Consider the following 18,486-nt stretch of genomic DNA (forward strand, 5'->3'; position numbering starts at 1 on the left):
TACCGTGAAACCGCAATATTTTCTGGTTATCGTAACGTGAAAATCTCACACTACTGCAGCCCTAGAGTTGATTGGTTTTACATGTACATGTATTTGTTATTTCCATATACACAAACTTAAAAGATATGTTTCTATTTTTACATTTTTAAAAATAAAATGTAAAAACAATCACAACATTATATGATAATATTATAAAACAATAAAATAAAATAAATAAATGACTAAAATGACTGATATGATTTGGAGGTGACGTGAAGCTAACTTAACACATTTCATCTTTAGAAAAAATAAATTGCAAGATGCTATAAAACTTCTACTTTCAATAATCAAAGTGTAAATGACTGAGATTCATCAGAAACAGAGAATTAATGACTTGGATTATCAAGGAAACGGACTGAAGAATTTGTAAAGGTGATTTCTAAAGTTCAGCTGTATGTGTGTTGCACTCATTATAGTGTTTTTAACTGCATGTGGGTCAAGAAAGCGAAATCCAGCCAGGGCGTTGGTGGCTTAGTGGTAGAGCAGGAGCCCTATGTACTGTTGCCGCAGTGGCCGGGGTTCGACTCCAGCCTGTGGCCCTTTGCTGCATGTCACCCCCACCCCCCACACCCTCCCTTCACACTTGTCTGTCCTATTCATTAAAGGTTAAGAAAAACATGCCAAAAAAAAGAGAATTCCCAACACTAACCTTTTACTTGCAATAAACTTTAGTAAGCACAGAATGTTTCGATTTCTTAGCCTGAGGCCATTGTGTCAGCCACTTGTTTGCTTTTCTCACTTGTGCTTCTCTTTTCGTACGCTGAGCTGAACTGTCAATCAGAGTAATTGTACTCACCAACAGGCTCTACTGACTCTGCCACCAGTTCATCATGTTGTATCAGCCAATAAACAGGCAATGAGGGCCCATAAGGGCCAACGGTGTGGGACACAAAGCAAAAACTAGGGCAACAGACTTTTGACATTAACCAACGGACGACCATTGGTTTGGTGTGTCAGGGGCCCTTTCTGTCAGATTCTGGGTTTCTAGATAATCTGATCAGTGACTGATTACTAAAATTATGAAGTCTTATGGTATAATCAGAAGAGTCTCTTCCTTAGTTAATCAGTCCTGTCTCATGACATTATATCACAGTTTAATTTATCCATATTTGACATACTGCAACATTGTTTGGGGTGCTTCATATTCCTCATACCTTAATCAGATACTCTTAATTCAGAAAAGATTCTTGAGAATAATTTCAAACTCTACCAATCAAGCACCATCTGCACCTTTATTTAGCAAATTTAAACTTTTGTCATTTTTTTCTATTAATATGCTTCAAACATGTCTGTTTATGTTTAAATTCATTGATTATAAACAAGACATTTCAGGCACTTTTCAAAAACTCATTCTGTTTTCATCAGATATTCACTCCTATTCAGTAAGAGGTCAGAAGAACTTTCATCTACCTCTTTGTCGTACCGCCAGTCTTAAATTTTTCATCAAATTCCATGGTTCCCAACTCTGGAACTCCTTAGACAGGTCTCTTAAGCTTTTATCCTCCTCCAAAACGTTTAGAACTAGTTTGGTGAGGTATCTTCTGTCCAGGCAAAAGAATACTCATGTCTAGTATAATTGGAATTAATGTGTAATTTTATCAATCTTTGTCCTTGTTGTTGTTGTCTTCTTTTTTCCTTTCTTCCTTCTTTTTTCTTTTTCTTTTTTATTGATCAATCTGTTTTAGTGATTTTGTATTGGAGGGGAGGATTTTATATAAGCCCTTTGGGCTTCTTTTCTTCTCTTGCACAATTATTTGCCCTTGTATTATTAAATATAATCCTTGCTTTTATCATTGTGCATATGAATAAAATAAAAAATAAATAAAATAAAATTACGGGTGGTGTGGTGGTTAGCACTGTCGCCTCACAGCAAGAGGGTTGCCGGTTCGATCCCAGGTGTGGGAGCCCTTCTGTGCGGAGTCTGCATGTTCTCCCCGTGTCAGCGTGGGTTCTCTCCGGGCACTCCGGCTTCCTCCCACAGTCCAAAGACATGCAGGTTAATTGGTGACTCTAAATTGTCCGTAGGTGTGAATGTGAGTGTGAATGGTTGTCTGTCTCTATGTGTCAGCCCTGCGATAGTCTGGCGACCTGTCCAGGGTGTACCCTGCCTCTCGCCCAATGTCATGGCGGTTAGAAGATGGATGAATGAATAAAATAAAATTACAAGCAGATTACAAATCATTAATTAAGAAGACATCATACTACCTCTGCACCCACCTTCTGCCATGGTATCTACACCGGTTGCTCCGGCTGAAGGTTTCCCAGCTGAAACAAAAGGGAAAATGAAAACCTCTTTAAGATGGACCCAACACAACCACTTTTTCAAATGCCCTGATTGGTTGTCAGGTTTTAAAAAAGACTTAAAAAGGAAAAGACTGGTGATAATCTGTTATTTTCTAACTGTCGAGTGACCAAAACAAAAAGAGCAAAACCAACAATGTGCCTGTCTCTCTCAATACTTTTCAGCTTCCCCAGCCGGTCTGTGGCTCTCAGCCCTGAGCCCATTTGTTCCTATGGAAATGTAAATCAAATACATAGTTTCTTTTTTTTTAAAAAAAAAAAAAGGCAAAAGAATTCCTCAAACAGCTGTGCACTGTAATTTGTTTTACCATCCTTTGTGAAACAGGAGTAATGGACGATTGTCAGCTGCAAATTTGGTGCAGTAGTGAGTCAAATTAAATAAGACTGAGCTGCAAATCTGCAAAATCTGTCCTGTGTCCTTTATTTTTAGTTGTAATGTCTTTTGCTTTGTTTTTAAGTATATTACATTGCATTTGATTGACATTTATTTCTTTTATGCTTCAATTATGTGTTTTTCTACATTCGTTCAGTATGTTGCACATTCTTGTGCTGTTGTTATGTTGTGATGGACTCAGTGAGAAGACTGTGCACATAATACACCTACCTTCTGCCATTGTATTTTTAGCAGTTGCTGCTGCTGAGGATCAAGGAGCTGTAAAACAATAAATACATTTAAAAACTTTAGATAAGATAAAGACTTCAGAACAATGTGCAGTATTGTTCTTAGACAATATGCATACCTCTGTTGTTTCATATACATCTCAGTGATAAATAACATGGTGTCTCTCTTTAATGATCAGAGTAGGGCTGCAACTAATTATCATTTTCATTGTTGATTCATCTGTTGATTATTTTCTCTATTAATTCATTAGTTGTTTGGTCTATAAAATGTCACAAAATGGTGAAAATGTCCAAGATGAAGTCCTCAAATATCTTGTTTTGTCCAGAACTCAAAGATACTCAGTTTCCATTTCACATTTAAGAAGCATTTTCCTTTAGAAAAATACTCAAAACCAGTTAATCGATAATCAGATTAGTTGGCAACTAATGTAATGGATGACAACTAATCAATTAACTGATTAATTGTTGCAGCTCTAGATCAGAGCGCCAAGAATGCAAGACAAAATAAATACAACAGAAATAAGAACAGATATACAACAATATAAGGCTCAGTTAAAGGTATAATACGCAGGAATTGTCAGTTACTCTTTGAAACAGTATCGCCACTGAAAGTGAAGGCCAACCCCAGAGTCACTCTTGTTCACTATCTTTGCGTTTTAATGGTGCTGTGTCCACGAGCAAAAAAAAGTAGACTATCAAAATAGTTGCGTAGTTTTGTAATAAAAAGTACATTTCTCACACATGAACAATAGCAGGTATATTATGGGTCCCAGATATTATTTGATTTACTGAGCAGACTAAACTACACAGGGTACCCCACCCCCTTTAATTGAAGTAATCGTACAGTATAAATACTACACTGAAGAAACTGTTACTGTTACAAGTAAAAGTATTGCATTCAAAATCTTTCTCCAGTGAAAGTACATGAGTATTAGCATTAAAATATACTTGAAGTACCAAAACTAAAAGTAGTCCTACTCACTATGAAGAATGGGCCATTTCAGAATAATGTAAATTAAATTCCTTGATTTATAATCACTGATACATGAATGTGTAATTCACTTTAATGTTGCAGCAGGTAAGGATGGAGCTAATGCTAACATTATGTACTGCTGCGTCAATTAATTCATAATAATATATCATAATTCATTAGTTGATTCTTTTTAGTCTGAATATGCAACATAACTTGTAACTAATGCTGTCAAGTTTATTGTAGCAGAGTAAAAACGAACATTGGCTTTAAAAAATATAGTGGATTAGAAGTATCAACTAGCATAACTTGTAAATACTCAAGTAAAATTACTTTAAGTACAGTGGCCTAACATGGGTGTGTCTGTGTGTGTGTGTGTGTGTGTAAACTCAGTGTCTCTCATTGAACGTCGTCTTTGCTGTTTCTTATATTCTAGTTTCTGTTTTAATAAACTGTCTTGTCAAAGCACTTTAGCAACTTCAGCTAGCAACCTGTTGTTCACATACTGACGTTAGAAAAGTGTTAGTTACTGTACCGTTACCGTTAGCTTAGTTAACCGTTTTTACACACTAATGGAGCTCAAGTTAAAACCATGAAAGTTAAAGTAAGAGTTAAAGAAAGTTTTACAAACCGTTTTAAAACAGCTCGTAGCTTCAGCTGTCAGAGATAAAGTCCGTCCAGTTGTTATGACAGCGGTAAATCACGTCTGGTTGAGTTGACAGGACTTGGGGTCGAAGTGTCTCCCGAGTCCCGCCCGTTGGAGAGCCGTTTCCCGTGGTGTACCATTGAGTCTCCTCGGCGGTTGGGGTCAGTGCTGCCAGACGGACGACAGAGGGCGGTAACACAACACAACTGCAGAGACACGCGACAAGAAGGAGCAGAAGAAGAAGAAGAAGAAGAAGAAGAAGGAACAGAAGAAGAAGAAGAAGAAGAAGGAACAGAAGAAGAAGAAGAAGAAGAAGAAGAAGGTGGTGGTGGTCCAGGGTGTCAACAACACACAGGTGACGGGCATGTACTGAGATCTGTGGCAGTAAACCATTATCTTGTTAGCTTCAGCTTTGTCATGGACCCCGTATGATACTGCTACACAACTGTACGATCTCAACCTTCATGTCTTTTTAAAAAGCCATAAAAAAAACTCAGCATTTTTTAATTGTAGAGGCTCTTTGTAGTTCGCTACCAGTGGATGGATTGCAGAGTTTACTGAAAAATGTTGTTTTAATAAATGTTTCGAAAGGCAGTTCGAGTTTAGGCACACAAAATTCACAAGAACCTACCACTGACAGTCAACAGGAGAGGTCAGTTTGATCATTAAAATAAAACTAAAATAAATGTTAGCTTCAACAAAGTAATCTGCTGCAGGGTCATGTCCAGACTCCAGCTCCTATCATAAACTCAGGACAGAATCATCCGCAATTTAATGATGAATGTTTCACACAAAACTTTCTCAATATTCATGTGTAATTATAACAAAATTCAAAATGCTCAAAAATATTTTCGGCCTACAAGTTTCTTCTGTGTTGGCCCAGCTGTAGATAAGGGGCGCACAATATGAGGTGTCTGTTAGTGATGAACCTACAGAGAATTATGACCTGAATCTGCAGCTCTCTTTATCTTTACAGAGCTTTTGCTTTACTGTCTTCGCTCTAATGATGTGTTTTGCTCTAAAAACTCACAGTTCACTACCTGCTCAGCAGCAAACAGCAGAATGACAGTTAGGGACAAGCTGTTGCACATAGTGGAGCATTAAGCAGCTAAAGGGACAGATATTTCCCTCAGCAGCTGGTAGAGACCAAAAGCAGCTTCACTGAGTTAATATTTGACTCACATTTATCAGGTTTATCACAGGGCTGACACATAGAGACAGACAACCTTTCACACTCACATTCACATCTACAGGAAATTTACAGTCACCAATTAACCTGCATGTCTTTGGACTGTGGGAGGAAGCTGGAGTACCTGGAGAAAACATGCAAACTCGTACAGAAGGCCCCCCACCCCATCCCGGGTTATTGCAGTTTTAAGCACATTGGTTAAAGCTGTTTCTAGATTGGCTGATATAAATTAAGACTGAAGTTAGTCAAACAGTGAGCAATAAATTACATGAGATATCATAAGAATAAAGTCATATCAAGACAACTTATTTATTGAAAAGCAACAAATGCCAGACAAATAGACAATATGTAAACATGTTTTTAGAAAGTGCACAGCCATGATAGTGTCTTTGCATATGTCATAATACATTGGTGCTCTGTCCAGATGGAGAGCAGCTGGAGGCAAAGTCTACCAACACTGCACCAATGCCTTTGAATTGCGCTGCTTACTGCCATCCCAATCAATAAAAAAAGCACAAGGCCACTTTATGTCCTGAATACAGCAGAACATAAAGGGGAGAAGTGCTTTAAAATAGTCACTGAGAAAGAGCAGCAGATGTGAATCCAAAACCACAGTCTTAAGTTTATTTACTTTTATTAATCCCCCTGAGGGGAAATTCAATGTTTTCACTCTTGCTTGTCAATTACACGCAGGTCCGAAAGACACACATATGCACAAACAGGACCTATACATGCACAAAGTGGGGAGATGTCAGAGTGAGGGGGCTGCCCTTGGTGAGGCGCCCCGAGCGGTTGGGGGGTTCGGTGCCTTGCTCAGGGGCACCTCGGCAGTGCACAGGAGGTGAACTGGCACCTCTCCAGCCACCAGTCAGGCGACCCTCCAGTTCCCAACCTAAAACTCTATGGACTGAGCAACTGCCGCCCCGTCTTCAGTCTGGAAGAGCCAAGTCAACTTTTGTCAAACCTGAAAGCGTGTTAAACATGCCTCGTGTTGGATGCAATTACATCGTGCTGTGAAAACTTCTCTAAGGTTTTAGCCACGGCCAAGATTTTTAACAGCATTTTCCCAGATCTCTGGGATCAATTAACCTAGTGCCATTAGGTTGAAAATAGCAGCCAAAGTTAGCTAATGTTAGCTAGTAACATTAGTCGACAACAGTGTATCCATATACACCTCAATCGATCAATCAATAAATCAATCACTCAATCAAACTAAACTACAGTTCCAAACAACACATTCAAACATTCATCCTCAGTATGTGCAATGAATGGTCGTACCTGTTTTATGTTTTTAATACATATTTATCGTTACAGTGTCACTTTTTCTAAATTGCAACTGCAAAGTGCTTTAAGACATAAAAATGATTTGAGAAAATATATACAGTAAATACAAAAATACATACAAATGTGATTAAGATTTTCATCCTTAAAAATATTTACAATCATTTTACACTTTTCTGTTAAAAACTTTGGAAAAATCAGTTTGACTGAAAAGAATAAAAAACTCATGTTTCCTCTTGTGCTCCTCGATTCTAGAGATCACAATATCCTTACATTACTGAAGAAATCACTGTTGCTGCAGAGATTAATACAGCCTCACTTCTGCGACAGGTTTATCATGATGCCAATTTTGGTTTGTGTCATAATTTATCAGTTCAAGGTGAGGATGAATTCCAGCCAGCATGTATTAAATGTTGTGTAGAGTCAGACAGATGTGTCTCTGCTCACTTTCTGGATCAGTGCAGACAGATGTTCATCCACAGAGTTTCTCTGAAGAAAGGAAATTTAACAATCGTTGACATCAGCTCATAATCAGTTGCTTTAAATAAAATATAATTCAAGTCTTTCCTTGTAAAAAAAAAAAAAGAAGTCTACAGTCATGCTAGAGACTCTGTGAGGCTGTATGTTGACATGATGATGATAAAAAGATATAATGTTTGCCATGATCACCATCTTAGTTTAGCATTCTAGGAAGCGCACTTGGCATTTATGTCAATTTAAGTAGCGGCCAAACAGTGAAATTACAACATACAGGTCCGTCACATGATGCCATTGGGCCCAAATAGGTTTTTTCCCATAGACATACATTGGGAAAGCACATCTGTAAATCAGTGGGTACATTTTTTGAAGCGACACAACAGCCACAAAATGACTCATTTTAGGATCAGGGTCTGATAACATCTGGGAAGTGTAGAAGAGCTGCAAGATTAAATAATTTTATCCTAAATTCAAGTTAAAAGAGTGCTGAACCACAAGTAGCCAGCTCAGCTGATGGAAGTCTCTGGTGCATTTGTTCTTCATGCTTAGTGGCTTCATGTGCCAATAAGAAACTTTCATAAGACTGAATGAGATCCCATCTCCAATACTTTATACAGCTATGTTCTCACTGGACTGAAAAGGCGCCGTCTTGGGGTCCAGTATCCAGATCTAATTAGACATCCATGGCATTTGGTCATCAACTTAAGTACTGGACAATAATCATTTTTAAACCAGGTGATCGTGCGACAGGAAAAGTTGAGGGATCACCAAAGTGATCACAATCCAGCCTGAGGGGAGCATCCATCCCAAAACAAACACAAAATGCCAACCTCAGGGTGGCGCTAGAGGGAAAGTCTGATGATCACCAAAGAGATGAGTCATCCTCTGGACACCATGAAAATGTGTACAAAAGTTTTAAATGGCAATCTACGAGGGTGAACCAACCGGCTGTAACTGCCACACCTGGAGCCACTCACACTGCTAAAAATCAATCAGTGGTTTTATCTGATGAACACTTATCAACATGGCAACATGTGCTAATAAAACATTTAAAGTTCTCACATTGACTCATGCAGTGAAGAAAATGACTTTAAAGCCACAGTATGATGTTTATGTAACATGTTCTCATGGTTTGGGCACATACCTCCCTCTGTGGTGTTCACACCAGATGCTCAAGCTGATGATCCTGCAGCTGCAACACATTTAATGAAAATTAAATTAGGGTAAAAGCAACTATGTTTGCTTTGTTTCTAATAAACCAGAACATGTAGGCACACAGGTAAAGGCCTTTTCAGGCATGGAAGATGAATCATTGCTGCCTTCATCAACAGTATCTGTTAGAGGGATAGTTTGGATTTTTGAAGTGGGGATGTATGAGGTACTGATGTCTGGATCAGAAATCAGGTGAGCACACATTAAGTTATCAGAGAAAAAAGGTAAACACACATAGGCAGGTGCTTGGCAAACAGGCTATCTGTGACATGCCAAACAGATTTGGAGAAACAGTGATTTGTAACGTGAAACAGATTTATTCAGTGTTTTTACTAGTTTGAATCACCTGGTCTGTTTGTTCTTTAGAAGAAGAGACCTCTGCAGATAATTTGACTCCCACCAAAAACCTCCTGAACAATGAACACTGAAGGAATTTTGACCATAAGAAGTTTCAGATGGTTGTAATCTACAATCCTCACAGCTTGATGCCACTAAATCCCCCTAAATCTTACACACTGGACCTTTAAAGTTTATTAACAAATTACATGGTTTTGGATAGATGCATAGACCTGTGCACTCACAAATACCCGATCCAGCATGTTAGGCAGTATCAGAGGCACTTCCAATGCTAGTATCATTATCAGGACGACTCTACCCTCCATCTCCGTCACCGCCTAGTCTGCACAGCTACATGAGCTTCATGAGCCTATCAGTCTTAGAGTCACCAGCTGACACCATGGGGGATTAATTCGCTGCTGCTCAGGGCGAACGCCCCTCAATTACAAAATCTTCTTGTAGAGTCTCAGCACCAAAGACTTTTCTGTCAAATCTTAATCATCACATATCATCTGTTAATCTGTACACCTGTAATCTGTAATACACAATTATCTTAACTTTATTCACCTGTCTCTCCTGATTGAACTGTTACTACAGACAACATCTTTAACTAAGTCACTCACTCACTGTGAGGACTACAGCAAACATTAGTTTTGCCCATGATAACTTCATCTACATAATACAATCATGACCTGTACTCACAATATGTAAATTCAAAAGCTACATGACTGTCAACATGTATTTTCAATGAAGAGCTACCCTGCATACAAAGTTTCTGATTTATAGTTTCAGTATAAGATGGTGCCCCTGAATATGCTACTGCTGTTTTTGTTCCACAACTTACCTTCTGACCCTGAGCTGGTGTCTGACAACAGCTGCACCAGATCATTTCTGCCAATTTCCTTTAAAATATCTTTGGCCACCTCCACAGACTCTTGGGTGTAGGTCTGCAGCATCAGATCAACCAGGTCTACCCTGTCAGTGTTCCGCCGTTGGCTCTTCGAGATGCGAAGGAGGTACCACTTGAATTCTTTGAACTCTTCGTCTGTCAACTCTTTGAGCATTTTGAAAAGCGCCTTTCCGTCTGCTGCTTCCTGATGAATCCAAAGTGAATAAACAAACGGATAATTTAACTCTAACTGTAATGATAATATCCAAAATATCCAGTCATGAGTTTGGTTTATGACTGAATTGCTTATTGACTGAAAACTGTGTTGAATAAAGTCAAAGACTGATGTGAGATCACTCACCTGGTGTTTGTCCACTGAGCGTTTCTCTGAGGAGAAAGGAAAGAAAATATGTTACATGAGTGACTGATTTAAAATCTGACCATGACTATTTTTTATCAGACTCTCTTGATTTATAAAGATAAACTATACAAAGAAGTTTATCACAGCGGGTCATTGTCAGTTTTGCTGATTAATTCTGTGAGTGACTTAATGAAAAGCCAAAATGAAACTTCACAGGTTTGTGTCTTGGTGTTTGTACTCAGTCAAAGATCTTTTGTGAGCGAAGAACAACCACTCACCATCTCACAGTCACAAGTGTAACTCCAGTAGTGTGATGTGTCCTCTCTTTAGTGAGTTGTGCGATGCAGCCACATAGCTGTGGGTGGGCCTAGCCAGAAGGCTGTTTGCAGCTCTAAGTTCTTTTAAATTAAGGATGAGGACTTTTCTGTTTGCTGCTGCCCTTTATTAAACCAAATAAATATTAATTTCTTACACTGCACTGTAACTTCTATTCTTGTATTTTAAACTTGTCTTAGTCTTGTTTTTATTTTTCATTCTCTTGCTCTTCAGTGGTGTTTTTTGCTGCTAAAATGTGCTTTCTTCATAAATACTTCTAGGTCAAAACCTAGTATATGGCTGGACAATGTATGAAACATTCGAGGGCTTTCAATTTCAAACGATGGCTTTTTATTTGAAACAGGAGGTGGCAACTTTCACTTGGACTTGCTGTTGCAGTCCAGGCAAAAAATTAATACATATCTTAAAATGAAGAACATACAATATACAATCAGACACACTCACACAGCAGACAGGACATGGACTCTCTGGAGCTGTAACGTTAACCTCTGGACAAGCTGCTTTTTGCTTGATTTACCACAACACATGACATGCATTGCACAAATTAGCATGGCAGCTATCTTTTCCTCCGTTCACATGAAGCCCGGAACAATGCCAACATTTAACAAAGGGAACATTACAACATCCAGCTCCATTATAACTCAGAGGGTTCCTCGTAAAAACAACTGTCTTAAACTAGACACGATACAACATGCTAATGTTGTTAGCATAAGCCTATAACATTTCCCACTGCAGAAATTATCCAAGCGGCTAGCATAGTTTTCCTCCTATTATATAAGGCCAGGATAAATCATACGCAAGACACACTCACAGATAGGCCTACATTCTGAGGTCTAGCCAAAAATAAAACAATTCTTATTTCTGTCTTCTTGTTTACAATATGATGATCAGGTCAGATTTTTGTGCCATAATGTGAGCAGCCCCACTTTCACTCAGTGGAAATCCTGGTGTACCAGTTTAACCAGTAACCTTGTTAACTCAGACCAGATGTGTCATGGTTGCTCTAAGTGTCGACAGCTGTTGAAAACACAAACAGAACACGTAGGTGTCCTCTTAAAACCCTTCAGTTTTACTCAAATCAATTTTAAATACATGTCCATCTGTGTTTATTATCTACGCCAACCATTTACATGAGTGAATACAAGCAACCACTGACGCATTCAAAGTGAACAGAGGAACAGAAGCCTTCTTTCAACTAGCTAGCTGCTTCTTTCTGGGTTAAAAAAACATCTTGGCAAAACAAAGCAGTTTGCTTCAGTTTGTCACAAATAGACATCAGAGAATGCAGCTCAAGATCAGCCTTCATCCTCAACCCAGAAACCTGCACCACTTTCTGTATAAGCCAAGTAAGCTGGTAACAACACGTACGTGGCTGCTCATTCAGCCCTTTCTCGGTCAACAGCAGTGCAGTTACCAGTCGTGCCTGCAGCATTAGACTATGCTCAATTGTAATTTTTAATGTTACTGAACATGTTTGCCCTGGTGTACCTCGGTCCATGCCAGGCTGGATTGTTAATGTTCATCTAGGTGCGTTTAATGTTTCCTCTGATGATGTATAACACTTGTATCAATGTTACGTTTTATTAATTTGCCCTTAAACTTAACACCTGGCTGTTTCTCAGTCGCTCCTTTGATTAATGTCTCATAAGACTAGATTTCAGATGAGCTTCTACAGTGAACTAAGGCATGTTGTTTTATCTTAACACCAAGCTATAATTTCATAATTAATTAATATGTACTTAACAGATTTTTTTCCTGACCCCCGATCTTATTTTTGGAAGCATTGCTTTCTTATTCTAACAGTAGTACTGATAGAAAACGCTGAGTTGGTCCTGCATTAGCTTTTTTTTGAAGATGTGTGTTTGTCTTGGAGTAGCACAGCGAACAGGCAGAAAGACAGTGTATAAGAATGACTCTTTTAAACACAAATTATTCTAAATGACTCACCTTGTATATGGCCAGTGCTTTGCCATTCCCCTGATAAAAAAAGGTAAGGAGGTAAAGAAAACACGGACATGTAACTGATTTACTACCTTTATCTAACATCACACATCTGCTACACTGATGATATTTAATAAAATCAAAGTGGTACACAGACAGAGTGGATAAGTTCTTGTGGTACTGTTTAAAACTGACCTTGTAGAATTTTACAGGTCCAAACTGGTCACAAGCTCACATTTTCTGGTGTGAGCGTGAGCTTAAAGTCTTTGTCTGGATTTTGAACGACCACTTCATAGAAGTTTGGGCCTGTGCTGTGATATCTGAGCTTTAATGTCTGTGAAAGAAAAAAATAATAAATAAGAAGTCAGACTTTGAGCAAAGTGCACCAGAAGAGTTTTTCTCTTTGGTCATATGAGGTTAAGTTGTGGTGTTTTTTTCACTTCCATCAAAGACATCAGAGACAGACACAGAAAAATTAATATATTTGCTGTATATTGCCAAATATTGCTAAACTGTCTGGCTAAAATGGAAGACCACATGGAGCCAGGCATGGTCATGACTGCAGATATTTTAATGTGAGCCATGAAAAAAGAAGATTTTCACGATCTTTTTAGAACTAAAATGTTACATAAATCAGGTAATGAGTGAGATATGAATAAACCCCTCAGTAAAACCATCAGAATATAGACAGTAATAAAACTTTGGTGTATGTAAGTGCCACTGAAGTGGACATTTTTGGCCCACAGTATGAGATGAAACTCATTTATACATTGTAAAATTCCACACATTTTAAGACCCAAGATAAGACACCAGGGTAAAAAATTTAGATATCACCATGAAACTGCTGCAGTTGATTACTTACAATAAAACAATTATTTTTTATCCTGCAAGTTTTTTGAGACATTAAGTCTTAACATGAAAATTAGTCACCATCTAATTAAATAAAAATACATAGATAAATACATTTCTAGAACAGAAATCTTAAGGAAAATAAATATCTCAGCAATTATTTTGGACAATTTCTCTCTATATTCTGAGAGAAGACATGATATGGAAGCAAAATAAAACACCTCAAAATTGATCAGTGCAGAAAAACATAAGTTTGCACCTGGGGTTTCTCGCCTTCAGGATAAATCTCTGCACCTTCCTGATCTGTCGTTAAGGTGAACCAATTTTGCATTTTCAGGGACTTTTCTGGTTTTGGCTTTCGGATTCCCTTGAATCCATAGGATTTTTCTCTTGAATCTAATTCCTGTAGAAACAAAACAAAACAAAACAAAACAAAACAAAAACATTGTTATCTGTGTTGTCTATTTACCAATTAATTTATAGTGTCATTCTGTATCTTATTATGATTGGTATTGTTGACAGTAAGACATAAAATAACCTCTTGTAGACCAAGATCACATGGGATCAGGTAAACATGGAGTGTGAGGGATGTTTGAGATGATGCTGTGAGGATCTTGCTATATATTAACACCATACAGTATATTTCCACTGGAAGGCCTAATTTCACCAGGACCATTTTCAGAGAGAAAACTGGGTCAGACAGCTTGACATGGGACGATGTGACCTCAGACACTTTTTCCACAGCATCTCCACAGTCATCTATGTGTAGGACTGCAAACTTGTCTAATATTTTAGGATTGTCATCTGCACAAAACAAAAGCAAAGTTAGTGAAGAGAAAAGGATTGCAACAGTTTTTGTACTCGTGCTGTCAGAAATAAAAAGTGAGTACATTTTATTTTTCATTATTTTCTTCATGTCCACTTACCTATGCAGATCCAGTGTGGCAGGTACACTACATCTAACTTCCCAGCAGTGACTGTGATGTCCATCAGGGGCCCTGCAGGCATGTACTCCATGCTTTCAATCCTCTCCAAGTGTCCACTCAAAGAGCAAAACTGGTACTTAAAGCTGACCTTTTCCTTACAGACCCAGCGCATACCAGAGACACTGCATTCAAAGTTTCCTGCTCCAGACTGCAGGCTAAAATGTGAATGGAAAACAAAAGAGTTTGTGTCTATGCACATGAAGGAACAAAACAGAGTAAATGTAAACTTAGAGAGTATCTGCCTTGATTCTATTAATGTAATATTGCTTTAAAAATCTTTTTATTTTCCTTCTGTGAAAAATCTCAAGAGCCAAGTGGTAGTGTTTCCTGTAGTTCCAGTTTGCTGTGACGCAGTATTTAGGATGTAATCTTTACCTGTAAGTTGGAGCCTCATCAGCATCTGTACAGTTCACTTCAGGGTCAAGTTTAGTCCAGTCACTGGAGTGGGGAGAGGCCCAACATGCTGCCAGGGACTGGCGATGGAGGGTGCTCATTGAAGCCTTATGTCCCATAGGGGACGATGAGGAGTAAGTAAGTAGGTCACTGGAGTCCTGCTGCAGAGGACAATCATTTCTACAGATAAGTGCAGATGTGTCTTTTTGAAACAAAACATTAGGAACAAATGAATGAATGTAAGGGATTACCGTAACACTTCCACAACCCTCAAGCTCCGAGCTTCCTGAAGGCCCTTGTGAAGAATAGCCAGAGTCCCCCTGTGTCCTTCTCAGGCCAGCATGGAGGTGCTGATGCATGCTTTCATCTCCTGTAGGTTAGATTATTTTAATGCCCTGCTCTCTTGTCTTCCCAAAAAGAGTATCTCAAATCTACAATTATTACAGAATTCAGCTGCACGAGTGCTGACGCAGACCAGAGGGCGGGAGCACATTACACCAGTTTTAAAATCGCTGCATTGGCTCCCCGTGCGCTTCAGGATCGATTTTAAGGTTCTTTTATTAGTTTTTAGACGACTTAACGGTCTTGGGCCTTCTTATTTATCTGACCTGCTTTTACCATATCAACCCTCGCGGACCCTGAGGTCCTCCGGCACAGGCCTTTTAACCATACCACAAGCAGAGGTGGGTAGAGTAGCCAAATATTGTACTCAAGTAAGAGTACTGATACTTTAGAACAATATTACTCAAGTAAAAGTAAAAAGTAGTCATCCAAATAATTACTTGAGTAAGAGTAAAAGAGTATTTGGTGAAAAAACTACTCAAGTACTGAGTAACTGTTGAGTAACATCTGATTTATTTGTAAAATAAGAACATGAACGTAATCAATCAATCAAAAATAATAATCTGCAAATTCATGTATTTTAAATGATACCCCTTTCACTAAAACAAAAATAAATTAAATCTTTACAAACATAACATAAATCAAGGCACAAGAAACACAAATATATTCTTATATATACTGTACATATATACATGTAATTATGTACTCAGAGGTGGGTAGAGTAGCCAAATATTGTACTCAAGTAAAAGTATTGTTACTTTAAAACAATATAACTCAAGTAAAAGTAAAAAGTATTTTGTATTAAAACTACTCTGAAAAGTACAATTACTCAAGTAAATGTAACTGAGTAAATATAACTAGTTACTACCCACCTCTGACCACAAGTTAGGACTAAAACACACGGGGAGGCGGCATTTAGTTATTATGGCCCCCGATTGTGGAACAGCCTGCCGGAGAACCTCAGAGCTGCAGAGACTGTTGATGTTTTTAAAAAGAGGCTCAAGACTCATCTTTTCAATCAGGCTTTTAACTGATCTCTTTCTTTATCTATTTTAAATTCCTTTTATCAGGCTTTTAACTGATTTATCTATTTATTTATTTGTAAATGCTCTTCCTCTTTTTATGTTCTTATCTCATTTAATCTTTATCTTTTGTTATTTTAGTTATAGGTTTTAGGTTTTTTTTTAGATGGATGTTCCTCTGAAGAAAAAGAAAACAGAAAATGACCCATGACTGATTAAAAATCAGACAATAAACAACTTTAGTCAGATTTAGTTGCTTTTGAATGAAAAACAATATTAATTACAAATTTTATTAATCACAAAATAAAACTAAATTGAAAAAAAACAAATCTGACCTAAAATCAATCAGGGAGACTGGTTGGACACTGTATCATTGACACACAATGCTGTTCAATGATAATATTCAGTGTGTCAGAGAGGTGTTGATTCAGGTGGTCACTTTTGAGGTCAAAGTATTTACGCTTGATGTTCTCTATCATTCTGTGAACTGTACCCTCAAAGTAGCTGGATTCAACTCAGTGATTTCTGCAGTGAAAGTAATGAATGTGGTGTTTTTAAATTGCTGCCTGCTCCCTAATATTTCATATTTTTTATTTTTGATTGAATAAAGTTTGAACCCAGTTTTACTATGAATTCTTCAATAGTGAACAAGAAAATAAAGCTTTACTCATACAGCATTTTAAAACACAGCTACAAAGTGCTTCATACACACACACACGCGCGCGCGAAAAATAAAAAGTAAAAAATCAAGTAAACATCATGAGACATGATTGTGTAACACAGTGGTTTGTGTATTCTTCGTCTTACCTTTGAGTTCGTAGTTGAAGGGGGAAAAAAAGTCCCTCTCCCTCCTGTTCCTCTCCACCTCCATTAAAACCTCTCTTGTCACCTCCACAGACTGTTGGCCGTAGATCTCCACCATCAGCTCCACTATTTCAACTCTGTTTGCCATCCACATTCTCTGTGTGGAGATTTCAGGGAGGCCTTTCTTCATTCTAGTGTCCAGTAGGACACGCTTGAAGTCCCAGAACTCCCTCCGACTTAAATCTTCCAGTGTTTCCAAAAGCTTCTCCATTAGTGGTGTCATGGTGACTTCCTGATGGACACAAAGTAGTCAAAGGGCATTTTTGTCATATCTCCACTGTAGTAATAATACATTAATTTATTTGTAACAACTAATATTAACCAAATTAGGCAAAATGATAAATTGACTATAAAAACAAAGAACTTCCACATGTGTTCATTTCTGTAGCTTCATCACAATACAGTGGCCCTCATTTACGAAATGAACGTATGAGAGAAAACTGGGCATTCGGTCAAACGTATTGATCAGCGTGGATGTGAGTGGAGGCTATGATCAAATCTCGCATCATGTCTCAACTCGTGCACAAGTTTGTGTCAGCGTGGACTAATGGTACAGCAGAGTAAATCTGGCTGAGTTGGATAATTGTTATTAGACCATATTCTGACGGGCATATTAAGTAGGTCTTCAACCTCTCAGTTACGGGCTCTGGATGTGGCGTAATCGTTGCGCGACCATTTTGACCGGGGCGACGTAGGGATGCCGTTAGCTGTTCGCCGATAGCGGTGTCTGTAATAACTCACTAAATGGCCCGTGAAGAAAATATTTTTTCCAGCGGATGTCTTAGTTACAACATGATTGAGCTAACTGGAGTAGTTTCATGTCGTATCCGACAACAGGAGGCTTTTAACAGATGACGTCCTGATGTTAGCTTTGCTGCTGTTAGCTGATGCTTTCTAGACATCGTGATTTCCCAAAACTGAATAAATACCACACATATCAACACAAAACTGCTTTGCTAGCTCAATCATGTTGTAACTAAGATATCCGCTGGAACAAATATTTTTTTCACAGACCATTTAGTGTGTTTTTTTACATGGCGGCGGAAGCTATATGAACGAGCTAACCCTCATCTGCTTTAAAAATGCCGGCTATTTTGTTGCTTTCTGTTGACGTCACATTCAGCCTTGAGTATATCCAATCAGCACCCAGTAATCCCCAAGCCCCAACCAGGAGTCTCTCGGGCCGTTCTGAGTACCTACCCTGAGGCAGGGACTTGTTTAGCCCCTGTAAAAGTTCCGGAACTCTGTCCTTCGGGGGTGGTTCCTGCGGTGGAGACATACACCAACGGCCCCGGCCCCGTAAAATTACCCCGAAGTTTCTGCGGTGGAAACGGGCCTATACAGATCCCAACAACCCCACCCCACTTGGGGTTGTCACAGTATGTATACATGTATGTATGTATTTATGCGTATGTATGTGTGTAGGTATAT

At 38.4% G+C, this 18,486-nt stretch overlaps 1 protein-coding gene and 1 long non-coding RNA gene across 6 annotated transcripts in view; both read right to left on the minus strand.

Annotated features, from left to right (window-relative positions):
• Nucleotides 1-18,486, minus strand: part of LOC125893022 (uncharacterized) — a 158,527-nt gene that overhangs the window by 73,228 nt on the left and 66,813 nt on the right. The window contains exons 21-30 of one of the 5 annotated variants that reach the window (XR_007449827.1): nt 16,999-17,287; nt 15,079-15,197; nt 14,810-14,934; nt 14,375-14,589; nt 13,987-14,252; nt 13,708-13,851; nt 12,795-12,933; nt 12,606-12,635; nt 10,323-10,348; nt 10,086-10,166 (exon numbers count right to left, since the gene is read on the minus strand). The exons of 1 other annotated variant lie outside the window; for it this stretch is intronic. The gene's annotated coding sequence lies outside the window, so the exon portion shown is untranslated. Of the gene's footprint in view, nt 1-10,070; nt 10,167-10,322; nt 10,349-12,605; nt 12,636-12,794; nt 12,934-13,707; nt 13,852-13,986; nt 14,253-14,374; nt 14,590-14,809; nt 15,198-16,998; nt 17,288-18,486 lie in introns of those variants that run through there. 3 more of the 5 variants (XR_007449826.1, XR_007449824.1, XR_007449825.1) reach the window with 3 other exon arrangements.
• Nucleotides 6,073-10,058, minus strand: LOC125893032 (uncharacterized). The gene is made up of 3 exons (XR_007449828.1): nt 9,917-10,058; nt 8,669-8,716; nt 6,073-7,536 (listed from the first exon to the last, which is right to left on the minus strand). It is a non-coding gene; the product is annotated as an uncharacterized LOC125893032 (long non-coding RNA).

Source organism: Epinephelus fuscoguttatus, linkage group LG8, assembly GCF_011397635.1.
Source record: "Epinephelus fuscoguttatus linkage group LG8, E.fuscoguttatus.final_Chr_v1".
NCBI lineage: Eukaryota > Metazoa > Chordata > Actinopteri > Perciformes > Serranidae > Epinephelus > Epinephelus fuscoguttatus.